The sequence below is a fragment of the Mizuhopecten yessoensis genome, unplaced genomic scaffold, assembly GCF_002113885.1.
Source record: "Mizuhopecten yessoensis strain PY_sf001 unplaced genomic scaffold, ASM211388v2 scaffold5927, whole genome shotgun sequence".
Lineage (NCBI taxonomy): Eukaryota > Metazoa > Mollusca > Bivalvia > Pectinida > Pectinidae > Mizuhopecten > Mizuhopecten yessoensis.
Genome location: NW_018406293.1, coordinates 124171 through 143401, shown reverse-complemented (window position 1 = coordinate 143401; position 19231 = coordinate 124171). Strand labels below are relative to the sequence as shown.

At 35.8% G+C, this 19231-nt stretch overlaps 2 protein-coding genes across 2 annotated transcripts in view; one reads left to right on the top strand and one right to left on the bottom strand.

Annotated features, from left to right (window-relative positions):
* LOC110451306 (FMRFamide receptor-like) overlaps positions 1 to 18791 on the bottom strand; it is a 70434-nt gene extending 51643 nt beyond the window's left edge. The window contains exon 1 of the mRNA XM_021499237.1: positions 18333 to 18791. The gene's annotated coding sequence lies outside the window, so the exon portion shown is untranslated. The remainder of the gene's footprint in view (positions 1 to 18332) is intronic.
* The window catches only part of LOC110451305 (CD109 antigen-like), a gene marked incomplete at its 5' end in the record, with an annotated part of 299728 nt that overhangs the window by 231689 nt on the left and 48808 nt on the right, over positions 1 to 19231 (top strand). The gene's annotated exons all lie outside the window — the stretch shown is intronic.

Here is a 19231-nt window from a genome sequence, read left to right as displayed (position 1 = left end):
TTCATGATGTTTAAATATATGACAGTTTGGCAGCCGTACTGGGTAGAAGAATACACTGTGGGTTTCTGTGGGGCGGACAAGTTATTGATTCCAAAGACTGATTGTAAAGAAAAGAACAATGCACACTTTGTAGATAAATATTAAACTGTATATACACATCATTTATTATATAATGTCTGCAGGACTGGTATTTCAGCAATTACTCAATTAATATTCAACAAAGCAATTACTTAATTAATATTCAACAAATTTTCGCAAGAATGTTTATCAGAGTGACTTCCATGAAAACTTTACATGGAATGTATGGGTTTCTAAATATTTCCTTCCCTCCATCTGTCAATTCATCCAAAATTAATTTTCTCTAAAAGACAATTTTGTTGAATAGAATTAATCTTTGATAACAAATTAAGCACTACACTATACAAAGACTAAGGTGAAGTTTGAAGGTGAGCAAACTGGATCTAATTAGCATACTTTTCTCTGGTCAACTGACACACTTCAGTTTTCATAAAATAACTTTGCTTGATTATTGTTTGATTTTGATGAAACTAATGGTAATTAGGGTGAACATATACAATATACAAAGACTATCGGCTAAGTGTGGATGTACAATAAACAAGGACTATCGGCTAAGTGTGGATTTACCATATACAAAGACTATATAGGCTAAGTGTGGATGTACAATTTACATTAGACTATTGGCTAAGTGTGGATGTACATGTACAATATACAAAGACTATTGGCTATAAGTGTGGATGTACAATATACAAAGACTATAGGCTAAGTGTGTATGTACAATATACAAAGACTATCGGCTAAGTGTGGATGTAAAATATACAAAGACTATATAGGCTAAGTGTGGATGTACAATATACAAAGACTATCGGCTAAGTGTGGATGTACAATATACAAAGACTATCGGCTAAGTGTGGATGTACAATATACAAAGACTATCGGCTAAGTGTGGATGTACAATATACAAAGACTATCGGCTAAGTGTGGATGTACAATATACAAAGACTATCGGCTAAGTGTGGATGTACAATATACAAAGACTATCGGCTAAGTGTGGATGTACAATATACAAAGACTATCGGCTAAGTGTGGATGTACAATATACAAAGACTATCGGCTAAGTGTGGATGTACAATATACAAAGACTATCGGCTAAGTGTGGATGTACAATATACAAAGACTATCGGCTAAGTGTGGATGTACAATATACAAAGACTATCGGCTAAGTGTGGATGTACAATATACAAAGACTATCGGCTAAGTGTGGATGTACAATATACAAAGACTATCGGCTAAGTGTGGATGTACAATATACAAAGACTATCGGCTAAGTGTGGATGTACAATATACAAAGACTATCGGCTAAGTGTGGATGTACAATATACAAAGACTATCGGCTAAGTGTGGATGTACAATATACAAAGACTATCGGCTAAGTGTGGATGTACAATATACAAAGACTATCGGCTAAGTGTGGATGTACAATATACAAAGACTATCGGCTAAGTGTGGATGTACAATATACAAAGACTATCGGCTAAGTGTGGATGTACAATATACAAAGACTATCGGCTAAGTGTGGATGTACAATATACAAAGACTATCGGCTAAGTGTGGATGTACAATATACAAAGACTATCGGCTAAGTGTGGATGTACAATATACAAAGACTATCGGCTAAGTGTGGATGTACAATATACAAAGACTATCGGCTAAGTGTGGATGTACAATATACAAAGACTATCGGCTAAGTGTGGATGTACAATATACAAAGACTATCGGCTAAGTGTGGATGTACAATATACAAAGACTATCGGCTAAGTGTGGATGTACAATATACAAAGACTATCGGCTAAGTGTGGATGTAAAATATACAAAGACTATCGGCTAAGTGCACGTGTGGATGAACAATAACAAAGACTATCGGCTAAGTGTGGATGTACAATATACAAAGACTATCGGCTAAGTGTGGATGTACAGTATACAAAGACTATCGGCTAAGTGTGGATGTACAATATACAAAGACTACCCAGGGGAAAAAAAGGTACATTTGAGGTACACTTTTTGGGGTACCAAAGGCATGCCTTAGGTATATCTAAGGCATGCCTTAGGTACATTTTGGGGTATCGGCTAAGTGTGGATGCACAATTTACAAAGACTATCGGTTACTGCAGACGTTGGCACTAAAGTTTTCAGTTTCCACATCTCTTACAGATATAATAGGTTGTGTAAATTCAATGCATGTGAGATTAAGTACATCAGGTTGTGTATATTACTATATTACACTTTATATGACAAAACATGCTATCAACAAGTTTATTATGTTTATTGCAGTAACCCAACCTAACATTTAATGATGATTAAATGCAATTAGATTGATAAAACAATTACCAGCCCTCTCTGTCATTGTGTCCCAAGATTTCACAAAGAGCAGGTGTAAAAGATAAACAGCATTTTCCAAATCGTCAGTGATACTATCGTCATTGATTGATCTGAATCCCACGAACCTGAGAACCACCAGACTTGCAGCAGGGAAAATGGAAACATGTATCTGATGTTTGTTTACCTTTAGAAAATTTCAGGAGCATCATGGAATAATATTAATTTCTGTTTTAAATACATGTCTCAGAAAAAATGCCTTAATTTCAAAGCACTGTTGATCTGTAAGTTTTAAGGTGATTTGTCCTGAATTTGGAAGTAACTCTCAGACATTTGAAGTGGACTTCCATATTGATGGGATGTGTTTTATAACTGAACTATTTTTGTAACACTTGACCTCCATACAATGCCCTGAAAAATCGTCAAAAACGGTCGCTTGGCAATATTGATGCTACGACTGTTAGAAAATTGGAAGATATTGATTCTTTACAATCCAGTATTGATGTTAAAACCTGAGAGATCCGTTTTTAATCAACTACATGTATTAATGTTCATGAAAATGGACTGTTTTTTTTAAAAATAAACAGAGTAAGTATATAAACCTTCAATCAGTGTCTAATATGAGCGCAGATTAATTTTGTAGCCTCTACATTTGACCTAGATTTGATTCAGGCCTGAATTCAGGAGGAAATGGGGGTTATAGTTAGGATGACAATGTGACACTTATCGGGATAGATCTATATGAAATCCATAATCAGGTTCTGTACAAAAGTAAAGATTAAATTAGATCCGGTTGTCATGGTAACAGAGGAAATGAATCCAAGATGGCAGGGATTTGTAGGATTGTTGGCTGTGTTTCTTGCACAGATCGACTCCTGACTAGATTACAACTGGAAGAGAATTTTTCGTATACCCTGAGAAGATTTAAGTGGATAATTTAAAATGTAATGCTGATGTAATAGTATCTGACCTAGGTTAAACTATTTTATATACAATTTTACTGTGCTGTCAGCACAGAGAAAACTCTGGGGGCATAGTATTACAAAAAGAATTGCTTCATGGCATGGTACTCAGCCATTTACTGCTAATTTTGCTGAAAAAAGCCCCTGGTTAAATCTCCATGTTTATATCGGATATAGAATGGCACAGAGCTATTTATAAACCTAAGGGTCCACGGTGCAGATGAAAGAATATGGTAATGTTTACTTAGAAAACACTTAAAGACTTGAGTAACAAGAACTGTTTGTCTAACCAGCATCAGAACGTCCTTACCAACCTTAATGGGCAGTCGCACTTGTGTTGCAGAATGTATTGTAAAATAGCTAAATCAACAACATCCACCCATAGGATGTTTGCACTGAATCTCTTAACAACCTGCCGATATCTGAACGGAAATATTTACTTACAGGTTTTAGAAAAGATATATAATATACCACTTGATGCCGAATTGTAAGCTTGCGAGACATATTATCGAATCCAAACTGATAATACTCTCAGAAATCATCCCAGATTTTTATAAAATGCTGTTTGACTACAAATCTTTATCAGTTTCTCATAATTCATTGCAGATAAACTGATGATACAAGGGAACTAGTCATTGCTGACCTCAGAATGATCCCCCACCATTTATTGATCTTGACAAGGAGGTGTAAAGCATGTTTATACACCTGCATGGCCAAATTATTATATCAATGACCACTTTCCACCTCCATGCCAGGAGAGCTCCAGATTTGTTTATATTAGGAGGTGATCACCCTGTTAAGACAAGTATCAATATTGATTCACATGAAAAGTGAAATAAATTAGTCCGGTACTTGGCTGATTATTTTGTCCTAATGATGCCCCACACATGTACTGCAACATTTACATTCCCTTTCCTTTTTAGAATTCCATTTGTTAGCTCTGTCAAGAGTTCAAACATAATGATGACCCTGCCAAGATTATATTTCAAACAATATTTTTATCTGCCAACAGCCATCCACTCTTTTGATGCAAAATGTTTAGCTTGAAACAAACTTAAGTATATATCTTCAAGTAATACATGAAATATAATCAAACTTATATATATAACTGTAATCAATTATTCCCAAAGATTCACATAATAATATGAATAATTACTTAAAAAGTTAGCTTATGTGAGAGCCACATGATCACATGCCTGGCTGATTTAAGGGCTACATGAAGTGCCTGGCTAGCTGATTTAAAGGCTACATGAAGTGCCTGGCTGATTTAAGGGCTACATGATGTGCCTGGCTGATTTAAGGGCTATATGATGTGCCTGGCTGATTTAAGGGCTACATGATCGTGGCTGGCTGATTTTAGGGCTACATGATGTACCTGGCTGATTTAAGGGCTACATGATGTGCCTGGCTGATTTAAAGGCTACATGATGTGCCTGGCTGATCATGATTTAAGGGCTACATGATCGTGGCTGGCTGATTTAGGGATGCATGATGTGCCTGGCTGATTTTAGAGCTACATGACGTGCCTGGCTGATTGTAGGGTTATATGATGTGCCTGTGGCTGATTAATGGGCTACATGATTATGACATGCCTGGCTGATTGTAGGGTTATATGACGTGCCTGGCTGATTGTAGGGTTATATGACGTGCCTGGCTGATTGAAGGGCTACATGATTATGACGTGCCTGGCTGATTGAAGGGCTACATGATTATGACGTGCCTGGCTGATTGTAGGGTTATATGACATGCCTGGCTGATTGAAGGGCTACATGATTATGACGTGCCTGGCTGATTGTAGGGTTATATGACGTGCCTGGCTGATTGAAGGGCTACACGATTATGACGTGCCTGGCTGATTCAATTAAGGTCTATGTTGAACATTGCTGTTGGTGTGTACACTTATTCTAATTACTTGTAGGGAGCATGGGTAAGTCTGTAAATCCTGTCGTCTCTCTGGATGTGTGTAGGTAAACATCCTACACACATAAGGATGTGAATATAATGGTTCATACGTGTACATATTAACATTAATGACCGAACTTACAGTTACGGCCAAAGTTGTCTTCAGACGACCTGCTGTAACCATTTCTGGTTCATCGTCACAGGGGAGAAAAAAATCACTAGACATTAAAAGGCGACTTAAAACAAAATGATAAGGTTACCATTAATGTTTTATATACCCTTGTTTATCATCAGCTTACAAAACCAGTCATTACTGGAGTTGTCTGAGATTTCAGATATATATTCCTCATGGAACTGATTGGAACAAAACAATATTTCCTCTTCTGATCATCAACAGAGATTCCTTTTTGTTGCCTTTGAGATATAATAGAGATCCTGTTACGCTACATTGCCTTGGCCATCTATAACCTGTCCATAGACAGACTGACGTTTGCTGTGAATGTCACGTACAACAAAACCACTTCATTGTCCATGTGGTTTACATGCTAAGGTCATTGTAATTGTTTGACCTTTTTGTCAAAAGGACATTTGTAGGTGAGACCATGCCTTGTATAATAATAGTCTCTTGGTCTGTCGCAAAGTAAGCTTCGTCGCAGACAGGACAATTTCTCAAAGTTTACCGGGCGAGTTCGCCGCTTGCTCAATCTGATAAAAGTTGTTTCTCTACTAGCATCTTTTGGAGCAGCCTGATTTTGAGACTTTCAATCTTTTACCAGTTGTCTAGACATCTGGGACTATGGCTAATAGAGTTTAAAATCTTTGTGGACTATTGTGTTGTAAGGAGCCCATTAAAAAGCCCCATGTTGTTTGTGGTAAGAAGCAGGTATTTATACTTGTACATTTCCTTCTGAAATATTCCATGTCTGTATGAAGAAATGGAACTTAGCCATTTACATTAATTCTATAGGCTAGTCTCTTTCGACTTTACTGGTAATTAGGAGTTATCTACCTTTAAGTAGAGTTCTCTAAATTTTAGTAAAGCAATCCTACATTTCAATGGAGTTTGATCTACCTGTATGTTTAGTTGTCAACGTTTTAGTAGAGTGTTCTGTATTTAAGTAAAATTGTCTACTTTTGATTAGAATTAGTTATATACAATTAAGTAGAGTTGTCTACTTTTGATTAGAATTAGTTATATACAATTAAGTAGAGTTGTCTACTTTTAATTAGAATTATTTTTTTTACAATTAAGTAGAGTTCTCTACTTTTTAGTAAAGCAATCCTACATTTCAATGGAGTTTGATCTACCTGTATGTTTCGTTGTCAACGTTTTAGTAGAGTGTTCTGTCTAATTATAATTAGTTATATACAATTGAGTAGAGTTGTCTACCATTAAGTGGAGAAATCCTTACATTTCAATTGAGTTTGATCTACCTATAAGTTGAGTTATCTACCTTTAAGTTCAGTTATTTATGTCTAAGTAGAGTTGTCGACCTTTAAAGTTGAGTTGACTAGAGGGACGAGGATTACAATTTTTTTTGTGAAGATCAAGAATCTTTCATGCTTCTTTAACCTGTAGTGTTGTAGGGGTACATACAGCTGATTCTGTCATACATGATAGAAATGTCAAATTCAAATGTCCCCAAAGTTCCACCGCTTAATTGAAGGTGAAGAACAACGTTTTATAAAATAACATAAAATACTGCTTCTGGTGAGGCGAACAAAAGAATATCTTCAATGGAAGCTTTGTTAGCAGTATAAGCTATTTCACACCTGGGTTTTCAATTTCATGGCCACGTCTGAAATTTTAATGAAAATAATTGTAAATTAATTAATGATTTTACATATCAATACAGGTTATTGTTGAGTAGAAAATTAAAATGTAAATCCACTGGAAATGTGACACTTTTTGTACATACAAGGAGTATGTACATGGAAATATAAACTGTAGGAATGCGGGCAGTCTCCATCAGTCCACTTATAGGTCACAGCTAGGTCCCCGGAGGGAGGTCGTGTAAACCAACCACATAGAAATCTGTGTGATGTGTTAATAGGCTTAGTCCCTAAGTAGCTTTGTGATTGATCTATTTCCACAGTAGTAGTGTTAAGTGATTACATTAAGGTTTTAACAATGAAATAGCAGGCTGTTTTCTCTATAGTTGCCTTTAAATGGAAAAAAATCCAAACGTTTCAGTATGGTGATGATCAATTGTACATGAAAGCTCTAGATTTGACATTGTCTAATTGTTAGAAAAACCCACATTACTCCTCATAGAATGCAGAATTGCAATACTAAAATAAGTCTAAATACTAAAATAAGTCTACTAGCTGAAACATTGATGATTTTGAGAATGTTTGGTATGTGACCTTCAGCAAGTGATAGCTTATGCCAAGGGTAATTTTTCATGTCCAACAGTTTTGGCCATGCCATAAACTGCTGTTACATACATAGCAGCTAATACCTCTGGCAGGAACTGGACAGTACATAGCTTGGTAAGCATTCCATCACGGCTAAGGATGAGCAGCTATATGGTATAGGTAGTTGGGGTAATGAAACATTTGACCTTGTCATACTTTGACAGATGAGCAGTGAATAGGAACACTTTATCCCTCCTAAACACTTCTTACCTGTCAATTTAATTACAGGTAGGTGTTACACCTGTCAGTCAAACAGAATTGATCTGTTGTTATGGCAGACTATGAGCATAGCAAGATAATGGTTTTTGTTGACTGACGGTATATCAGTTTTTGTGGTTCCATGTCACAACACGCCATTACGACATCCATTGGCTCTAGAGAGAGTGCCAATTAGGACTGACTCAAACTCATCTCGAGGCAGACTCAAAGAGTAGATGATCCTTAAAGTATCGGTGTATTGATTTGTGTGAACTGATAAAGACCCACATACATACTATCTTTGATAAAACTTGATACCAGGAACTGATTATACTTAACACATTTTGGCCTTCATCTGGTTACAATAGTAAATTACTGGGAACTTTTTATCCCACTTATTGTGTAGATCAGAAATTCACTCAACAATTCCGCTCAACTGGATCACTGGATAAAATTATACAAAATGAGGAAGTAAGCCAGCCAATATCTAAGCATCAAGTCCGGGTTGACCCAAGCATACGAAACAATGTTTATATGTTTTAATCCTTGTTCAGGCTACTGATCCATCCCACACACCTAATGGCTCAATGACAATGGGGACCCTGTACTGGCTATTGATCGCTGTCAGGGCGTCCCCTGTGATCAGGAACAGCCCAACCTTTCTGGCAGAATACATTTACATATTCATACTTCTGGTTGTGTCCATACTCAATATGGTTAAGCATGTATCACTTTACACAGTCTGTCAGATCCTCAGCAGATTCCCCCCCCCCCTTCCTTCCACCAGCTAGCACTCTTCTTGCTCTATATACATAGCAAGCAAGAGCAATTTCATGGTGTCCAACAGGTCAGTAAAAATCATACTAGGGATTAAATTTGGCCATCATCAGATTAATGTTGCTGATTGAGCCTACGACTGAAGTCTTGATCAGTTTACTATGAAGTTGAAATACCCATTAAAACCTCTTATCAGCGTGCATGTTGTCCAAACAACCACCTCATTTGTTGATGGACCATAAAACAATACAAAAGCAAAGAAAAAGACAAAAACTTTTTAATGTAATAAAACCTGCCGAAACACAAAAGTTGTCTACGCTAAACACGCCCCTTCATCTCAGCTCGGCATCAACAATCAAACTTAAACAAGCGCTGCAACAACTCATTTTGCAGAAGATGATTACGATAGATTTTGTCTGGAAATGGTGTGCTCAAAGCAATGTAGCAGCATTTGACAAATCTCTGCGACTGATCGTCTGGTATTGTCCGTCTAAACCTCTAGGGGCTCTCCATGTCACTGTCCTCTGTAATTGACTGACCCTGACTTTTTGTCCTTTGTCAAAGTGACAACTAACTCTTCAGTTTGCTTGTCTATAAATAGATTCCCTTGACTCTGTATTGTACTCTATATTGGTCTATAAATAGATTCCCTTGACTCTGTATTGTACTCTGTATTGGTCTATAAATAGTTTCCCTCGACTTTGTATTGTACTTGATATTGATCTATAAATAGATTCCCTTGACTTTGTATTGTACTCTATATTGGTCTATAAATAGATTCCCTTGACTTTGTATTGTACTCTATATTGGTCTATAAATAGATTCCCTTGACTTTGTATTGTACTCTATATTGGTCTATAAATAGATTCCCTTGACTTTGTATTGTACTCTATATTGGTCTATAAATAGATTCCCTTGACTTTGTATTGTACTCTATATTGGTCTATAAATAGATTCCCTTGACTTTGTATTGTACTCTATATTGGTCTATAAATAGATTCCCTTGACTTTGTATTGTACTCTATATTGGTCTATAAATAGATTCCCTTGACTTTGTATTGTACTCTATATTGGTCTATAAATAGATTCCCTTGACTTTGTATTGTACTCTATATTGGTCTATAAATAGATTCCCTTGACTTTGTATTGTACTCTATATTGGTCTATAAATAGATTCCCTTGACTTTGTATTGTACTCTATATTGGTCTATAAATAGATTCCCTTGACTCTGTATTGTACTCTATATTGGTCTATAAATAGATTCCCTTGACTTTGTATTGTACTCTATATTGGTCTATAAATAGATTCCCTTGACTCTGTATTGTACTCTATATTGGTCTATAAATAGATTCCCTTGACTTTGTATTGTACTCTATATTGTTCTATAAATAGATTCCTTTGACTTTATATTGGACTCTTTATTGGTCTATAAATAGATTCCCTTGACTTTGTATTGTACTCTATATTGGTCTATAAATAGATTCCCTTGACTTTGTATTGTACTCTATATTGTTCTATAAATAGATTCCTTTGACTTTATATTGGACACTTTATTGGTCTATAAATAGATTCCCTTGGCTTTGTATTGTACTCTATATTGGTCTATAAATAGATTCCCTTGACTCTGTATTGTACTCTATATTGGTCTATAAATAGATTTACAGCAGTAGAGTATCACAATAGTGATTTACCCACAGCAGTAGAGTATCACAATAGGGTTTTACCGGGGCCCACAGCAGTAGAGTATCACAATAGAGTTTTACCGGGGCCCACAGCAGTAGAGGATCACAATAGTGTTTTACCCACAGCAGCAGAGTATCACAATAGTGTTTTACCCAAAGCAGTAGAGTATCACAATAGTGTTTTACCCACAGCAGCAGAGTATCACAATAGTGTTTTACCCAAAGCAGTAGAGTATCACAATAGTGTTCTACTGGGGCCCACAGCAGTAGAGTATCACAATAGTGATTTACCCACAGCAGTAGAGTATCACAATGGTGTTTTACCCACAGCAGTAGAGTATCCCAATAGTGTTTTACCCACAGCAGTAGAGTATCACAATAGTGTTTTACCCACAGCAGTACTATCACAATAGTATTTTCACCCATAGCAGTTGTATCAGAATTAAAAACCAGTCAGAAATTATAAGTCAGCCCTTCGAAAGTTGGGCAGTAGGTTGATGGGTCTTTGTAGCTTTTCATTCAAAGTGGCTGTATTTTTCTATGTGAACAGTTTTAAGTACAAAGATAAATTTCCTTACGTTCATGGTATCCCAAGGTGAGGTAAGATTTATAGGTAAGCCATGATTTAGTATACCTTGATAGGATGTTAGACATCAGACAGTAAGTGAAACCCATCAGAGCTATTTATAAGTTCGTGATTTGTTTTATTTTATTGAGTGTGTTTTAGACTTTTGAGGTTTTTAGACATCTTAGCATTGGTGTGCTAATAGGGATCACGACTACACTTAAACAATTAAGATGTATTTCAAGATTGAAATAAAACAAATTATTCCGTGATTTTATATATATTGTCTCGGAATGCATTTGTACAATATCACAGGTTTTAAATTACGTAGCTGCCAGAAGGAAGGAAAAGAAAATTATTTACACAAAAGGTTTAATAGAAATATATAAGATATAATGGAAAGGTGCATCATTATGTGGTTTTATAGATTTAGGCCTAATAGTAGTTTTGATAACACAGAAATACGTAATTGGTATCAATAGATGCTAATTTAACATTAAAAACTGAATAGTTGCATAATTAGGACAGGAGTTTCCTTTATTACTTGCACACATATAGCTGGGGACATAGCTCCAGTTATGTCCCACCGTTACAGGTGTCTCAGTGAAAATAGGATAACTGCAATAACAGATAGATTTTAAAATCAATTTCTGTAATGATCTATCGTATATACTGCATATTCAACAACAGAGAGGCGACTTACTGATTCCATAAACATAGTGATGGGGTCAAGTTATACTGGAGGTTTCCAGACTTAGATGGTTATAGCAGCATGCTAATCAATGTGTCCGTTATAAAACACAGCATTTAGTAACACATGGCGTCACTCAGAGCTTCTTTAAAGCAAGTTAAAGGTCAATCAAAATGGCCTCAGGTTGATAATCAATGATAGATTTTCTTGATCCTGTACACATTATTAGCTAGTACAGTTTTTGAGTTGAATAAACAGTCCAATCACTGTTGTATCCTGAATTTAGCACCACATAGTGTAGCAGTGTATTATGTATTTTGAGCTCAGCACGTACATGCTGTAAATGTGTATAATATAACAATTCTGAGATTAGCACACACTGTAGCTGTGTATTATATAACACTTCTAAGCTTAGCACACTCTGTAACTGTGTATAATATAACAATTCTGAGCTTAGCACACACTGAAGCTGTGTATTATATAACAATTCTGAGCTTAGCACACTCTGTAACTGTGTATTATATAACAATTCTGATCTTAGCACACTCTGTACCTGTGTATTTTATAACAATTCCGAGCTTAGCACACTCTGTAACTGTGTATTATATAACAATTCTGAGTTTAGCACACTATGTTACTGTATATTATATAACAATTCTGAGCTTAGCCTTCACTGAAACTGTGTGTGATATAACAATTCTGAGCTTAGCACACTCTGTAACTGTGTGTGATATAACAATTCTGAGCCTAGCACACTCTGTTACTGTGTATTATATAACAATTCTGAGATTAGCACACTCTGTAACTGTGTGTGATATAACAATTCTGAGCTTAGCACACTCTGTAACTGTGTATTATATAACAATTCTGAGTTTAGCACACTATGTTACTGTATATTATATAACAATTCTGAGCTTAGCACTCACTGAAACTGTGTGTGATATAACAATTCTGAGCTTAGCACACTCTGTTACTGTGTATTATATAACAATTCTGAGATTAGCACACTCTGTAACTGTGTATTATATACTAATTCTGAGTTTAGCACACTATGTTACTGTGTATTATATAACAATCTGAGCTTAGCACACACTGTAGCTGTTTATTATATTACAATTCTGAGCTTAGCACACTCTGTTACTGTGTATGATATAACAATTCTTAGCTTAGCACACACTGAAGCTGCATATTATATAACAATTCTTAGCTTAGCACACACTGTAGCTGTTTATTATATATCTATTCTGAGCTTCTCACACTGCACCTGGTCAAGAAACGTTATGCAACGGTGCAGACTGTAAGTAGCATGCTGAGATTATGACTACCGAGGTATTCAAATGAATGACCTTGACCCACTTTCAATGACAGATAGTTAACATGTGTTGAAACATTTACACAACATCTTCTGAATAGCCAGGAGAACAAGGGAAGTGATGTTTTTCTAGTAGCATGCTTGGTTGAGCTAGTAAATTTGTTCAAATTAGAGACCTTGACCAACTGTCAAGGTCATTTAGGTGAAATAATTTGTTAACTTTTAAAATAAATTAAAATTAGCCATGCGAAGGGCCATGTGAGCTTATGCCGTACTGCGTTGTCCGTCGTCCGTAGTCCATCGTCCGTCGTCCGTCCGTCAACTTTATCTTTTGAACGACTTCTTCTGAAAAACTGTAGGACCTAGGGTCATGATATTTGGTCAGTAGGTACCTGGGATGGAGTGCTATAAAGTTTCCTCATTAAAATGACCTTGACCTTCCTTTAAGGTCACAGCGGTTAAATATGTTAAATATTTCAAACAACAATATCCTAAGAACCATTTGAACTAGAGTCATGATACTTGGGTATGTTATGTAGACCAGCAGTGCAAATATGTTTTTCAATTACAGTTATGAGGTCAAAGGTCAACTTTAAGTGCTTATATATAAATTTGGGGTCAAATGTCAACTTTGGTTAAAAGCTTTAACAGTCTTCTTCTCAAGTTCCATAAGGCCCAGGGTCATGATATTTGGCCAGTAAGTACCTGGGATGTGGTGCTATAAAGTTTCCTCATTAAAATTACCTTGACCTACTTTCAAGGTCACAGGGGTCAAATATGTGAATTGTTTTCTTCATTACAGTAATGAGGTCAAAGGTCAACTTTAAGTGCAAATCGGGATTCAAATGTCAACTTTGGTTAAAAGCTCCAAATTAAAGTTTTAAGTTTCAAGCAACAATATCTTTAGAACCTTCAGAACCATTTAAGAGATGTTAAAATGTCTTGTGTTCTAGTTACCAAATGGTCTAAGTTACCTATATATGTCAGTTGCATGTAACAAAAGAAACAGGTGAGCGATACAGGCCTGCTGGGCCTCTTGTTAAGGTGAAAAGGGTCAAATGTGTTAAAATCTTTCAACGTTACCTCTTCTGAGTGTCAAAGAGGCCTAAGATTTTTAGCCACCATCATGCTGTGGTGGAGAGTTTCATAGTGTGTTCAGATGAATGACATTGAGGCATTTTTTAAGATCACAGGTTTCAGAAGTGTGAAAAAAATAACTCCTAAATAAGCAAAAAATGATAGGTTCTGATATTTGGCCTGTAACTTGCTGATGTGAGAGCCTAAAAGGTGAGTGTTCAAAACGAATAACCTATATCAATGCTGACCACTGTATAAGTAAAAGAAATATACTTTAATCTTTCAACAAAAAAATATCATACAAAGATCCATAAGCGTGGTTAAATGATATTATGCCTATTTAAATAAATTTAACTTGAACCACATTGAAGTTCACAGGACAGAGAGAAAAATCAGGTTAGCTAAACAGGCCCTTTGGGTCTCTTGTAGAAGTATTCCAACCTTACATGACTAGCACATACTGTAACAGTGTATTCTATAGGTGTTCTGAGATTGTAGGGAGTGTTCTGAAGACTTAGTACACATTCTTACTGCCTACAGAGCTACTGTAGGGACTAGGTTGTATCTGTGTATCTGTTAAATGATGTAATGCCTTGTTTATTTGCTTCCATGACAATGAGAATGACTTGTAACCTCAGTATAATACACTTACCATAGCACATATGCTGAGAGGTCAGATTTGATTGACAGTCCAAACCTCCAAACTTTTTAACAACTTATAAGATACCCTCAAAACTATGCAATGACATCTGTAGAAGATAACCTCCAAACTATGTAATCACAAATGTTAAAGATACCCTCTAAACTATGTAATCACAAATGTTAAAGATACCATCCGAACTATGTAATCACAAATGTTAAAGATACCCTCCGAACTATGTAATCACAAATGTTAAAGATACCCTCCAAACAATGTTATCACAACTGTCAAAGACACCCTCCAAACAATGTAATCACAAATGTCAAAGATACCCTCCAAACAATGTAATCACAAATGTCAAAGATACCCTCCAAACTATGTAATCACAAATGTTAAAGATACCCTCTGATTTGAAAGTATGAATCTATCCTATTCCACACAAATATTTACTGCTGGTTAGCTTACATCTAATTTGGATCAAAACTTGATGGTATTTATTTATAATCATTATCACACTATGTTATATATCAATGTATTACTACAAACAACTTCAGTGATGGTTAAAATATCTAAAACCTGTCAGACCCTGTCTTCAATGAATGTAAAGTCCTGAATCCTAGAGTTGATTGTAAACAGAAATCTGATAAAAGTAGCATGAGTATTATGTTATATCTTCAAGCTTAAAATGATATAGAACCAGACTCTGTGCTATATTTAGTCTCAAGCTATCACAAATAGGAGGCTGAAGGTTAAAGGTCAAAGTTGATTCATGCATTTTGAGACTTCAATTTCTATCAAAAGTAAGGAATGAAATGTTTCTATACTTCGTTATTCTCTGTGACATCAGAACAAATTATGGAGACCATAGAGGCCGAGGGTAAAAATCCAATGTCTCTAGATTTTTTGCTGATGAATGATTAACCACTTGTAACACTTGTGTCTGAACACATAGGGAAAAGGTTTTGGAGACTAAAGGCCAAGGTCATCAGGTTACTGGAAAAGATGTTTGTTTAAACAAGTTCTTCTTTCTAACTGATTAATGGAATATGTCTGCTTTGTTAAGTTGTTATAACTTAGAAAAAATATTTTTTGTGTAAACCCTGGAGGCTAAAGGTCAAGGTCACAAAATCAATATGTTACGTATTGATTAGGAAGTGCCAAGACCGTCAGGGGTGAAGGTCAAATGCAAAGGTCACAAAGTCAGCAGGTAGTTGGAACATCAGATATGTAACACTATCAAGTGTACTTAGAGAGCTCCAAATGAATCTAATTTACTGGTGGCCTCAGTTAACATGTGTCAATCAAGTCATTCTGTGCAAATGTTTCAAGCCGAGGAAGGAGAATGGTAACGTAATAAGTATCCGGAGCTCCTGCACTCAGTTAAGGCAGAACTAGTAATGTGCCCCCCCCATCCCAATCCCCATCTNTGTCTGTCCTGTATTACTGGTTCAAATGGCTACCAGGAGATGGACAAATTTTGATCACCTAATAGCTGACCATCGTATACAGCTGCGCTCTAGACGACCAGATTTGATTAGCTAGGATTGTGTTAGCATTAAGGCTAGGTGTACAGTACTACAGGGAACAATTCAGTTCAATATCCCACTACAATGTGCTTGTCCGTCAAGTGTTTGTCTCTGACTAACTTTGTGTCCCGATGAACTGCTGGAATTTGATTCAATTTCTAGGTCATCATTGTCGTATAAAATTAGGAGATAGTACCTTGTTTGTCGTGTCTGTTATGGCAATTAGAACATAAGTTTTCCCCAGACCTATAAATTGAAAGCCTAATAAATTAGATTTCATGGTCTATCACCAGTACAGATACAAAATACAAGTTAATATCCCTTCATTGTGGTAAAGGCCTGAAATACAACATACTTACACACTTATTTAAACGAGAACTGTTAACATGAAAATTAATTTTAAAAAATACAAAATATTGACGTAGTGGAACTTTGTTGGCATATTGCCTTGATATGTCACTACAGTGAACTGACCAATCATAAACAAGTTTTCAAAATTTGGTCATGTGTCTCCGACCATGCATACTGACATGTATTTAATCTTTCTGTTGCCGAGGTGGATTATCTGGATAGTTCCTAACAGTGTTGAGTTATCAGTGGTTTTGTACCACAAATTTTGATTAAGATCGGTCAGATTTCTTCAATTTCTTGTACGGATTAATTAGCACAAAATTCATACAACACTGTGATATTGATGCATGTGCAATGTTTCATTTGTGGTTTGGGATCTAAAAACGTACCGAACTATGATCAGTTGGAAGTTTCAATAATAAATGTTATATATATAAGTTAAAGCAATCAATGTTCACTATTGTCACAACCACTTATGCTACATGGTAACATTGTCATGATGTCTGGCTGAGAAATGGAGCATGGCTGGATTGACATTAAGCAATGCGACATTAAAAGGCGGGGTTAACAAGATTGAACAATTGTTCTATCACAGATTAGAACATGATCCGTATCCAATCAAAACAAGATTACAAACAAATTGTTTCTGGCATAATTTTAAAGTCATATAAACTCTCTGTAATTTGCTATCTAAATTTTAGTTTTCAGTGTCTTCCACTTAATTTCACATTCTGGATAATATCATGTAAAACACCATTAAACCTACTTAAATATTATCAGTAATATCATTTGTTTAATATCATGTTGCAGATATCGACTGTTATTACTTTCCGAAAATACCACTTGTAATATCTTCATGAACAAGTTTGACAAGCGATGACTTTAGTCTTACAAACCTCGATAGTTTGTTCCATGGGTGCACAATTTCTCATTTTGTAGTTGAATTGGCTTGAAGTAAGACAGTGCTGGAAGTCTGTTTCCACTTAGCTAGCTTTGCTATGTGTTATCAAAGGGTGACTTTAAATAAACCATTTTCAAATCTTATTTCTTTTGCGAGCATTTGCATACCAAATAAATTCATGTTTTAGTAACTTTTACAGGAATACTTTGTTTATGTTCATGTTATATTTTACACTCCCATTTTATTTGACAGGTGATGTGTAGGACTTAGAGGAATGTGCTGTACTGTTTTATCTCTTGTTCCTTCGACTGTAATGGGTTTTTAACGAAGGATGGAAGTCTGCTAAAACAAGTTGTGTTTTGATCGCGATCTAAGAGGTCATTACGACTGTTTTACTGTTTATTATGAGACGTTGTGTCATGATCACATTCTGATGACACTTAAGTAATTAACAACCTCCCACTAACTAGATTGATTGAAATGTATTGCCACTAATCTATTTCCATGTCTACTTTTACAACAGATGTCCGTTTCATTCACAGCTGGAGTCAAAAATGCTTCAAGTCAAGTTTTTTCTGTTAGAAAATGAATGAACATATACCTCCAACTATTATCAGTAACTCATCAAGATCACTTTGGTCCTGGAGAACTTTGTTACTTAAGTAATAGAATTAACTGATAAAGCACATTCTTATTAGCTTAAGGGGTCAGTTTGATTGCAATCCTGAAGCGTTTTACAACTGTTGGTAAAAGGCCACAATCCATTTGATCTTTTCAATTTTCCAAATTTTTGATGCAATCCTAAATTGATTTGGTATATAATTAAGGTCCACATTTGATTTTGTACTTAAGCACTCTGATCTAAAAATAAAGTATTAACTACAGTGAGCCTTAACAACATCAGATAAAGTTTCGACAATTATATATTTACTTACGATTGATCTTTGAATCCTTCCATTTATTTCACATCCAGAAAGGCCATAAATCACCGGAGAACTGATACCGCTACTGATAGTTGATATTCTCTGTACACTTTTAAAAAAATCTTTTAAACTGATCAAAATGTCAAATGCTCTGTGTTCTGTTGAGTCCTAAGATGTCGGCCCACTAACTAAGAGCTCCACAGATCCCCTTTTTAGATAAACACATCAGAATGGTCCTTTAAGATAGCACTGTTTTCAGGCTCTTGTTTAAATTCTCATATTGGTAAAATATTCAGGTACACATTATTCACAATAGTTAAATCAATGAAGGTCTCACAATGTTAAAAGGTTAAATTTACATGTCTGTGAAAGTGAATAAATATAAAAACCATTGCTGACGTGAAGTTGTATGTGTTGGTTGTGTGGAGTGGTATGTATGTAGGTATATCAGATACCTATATATACCTACTGCTATAGTCCAAACTTGTGTAATGACACATGGTTTAGCTGTCCTGTTACCATACCATGAAATCTACACCTGTCCATCACAGCCACATGAAATTGATTTGCCTGTCTGTGACTGGCTGCTGATGCTGTTTTACCCAGCAGCTGAACTCACTGATACCAGCAACCCATCTCTATCTGAGAGACTCTCATCCACAGCTCCACGCTGTAGTGTACTGGTAGTAAGTAGGTAGTTATAAAGATCATATGTGATGGTAGTTCATAGGATAGTTCATGATGAGTGTAGTTCACAGAGGGTCATTCAAGGTGGTTGATGATGAGCGTAGTTCACAGAGGGTCATTCAAGGTGGTTGATGATGAGGGTAGTTCATAGAGGGTCATTCAAGGTGGGTCATGATGAGTGTAGTTCATAGAGGGTCATTCAAGGTAGGTCATGATGAGTGTAG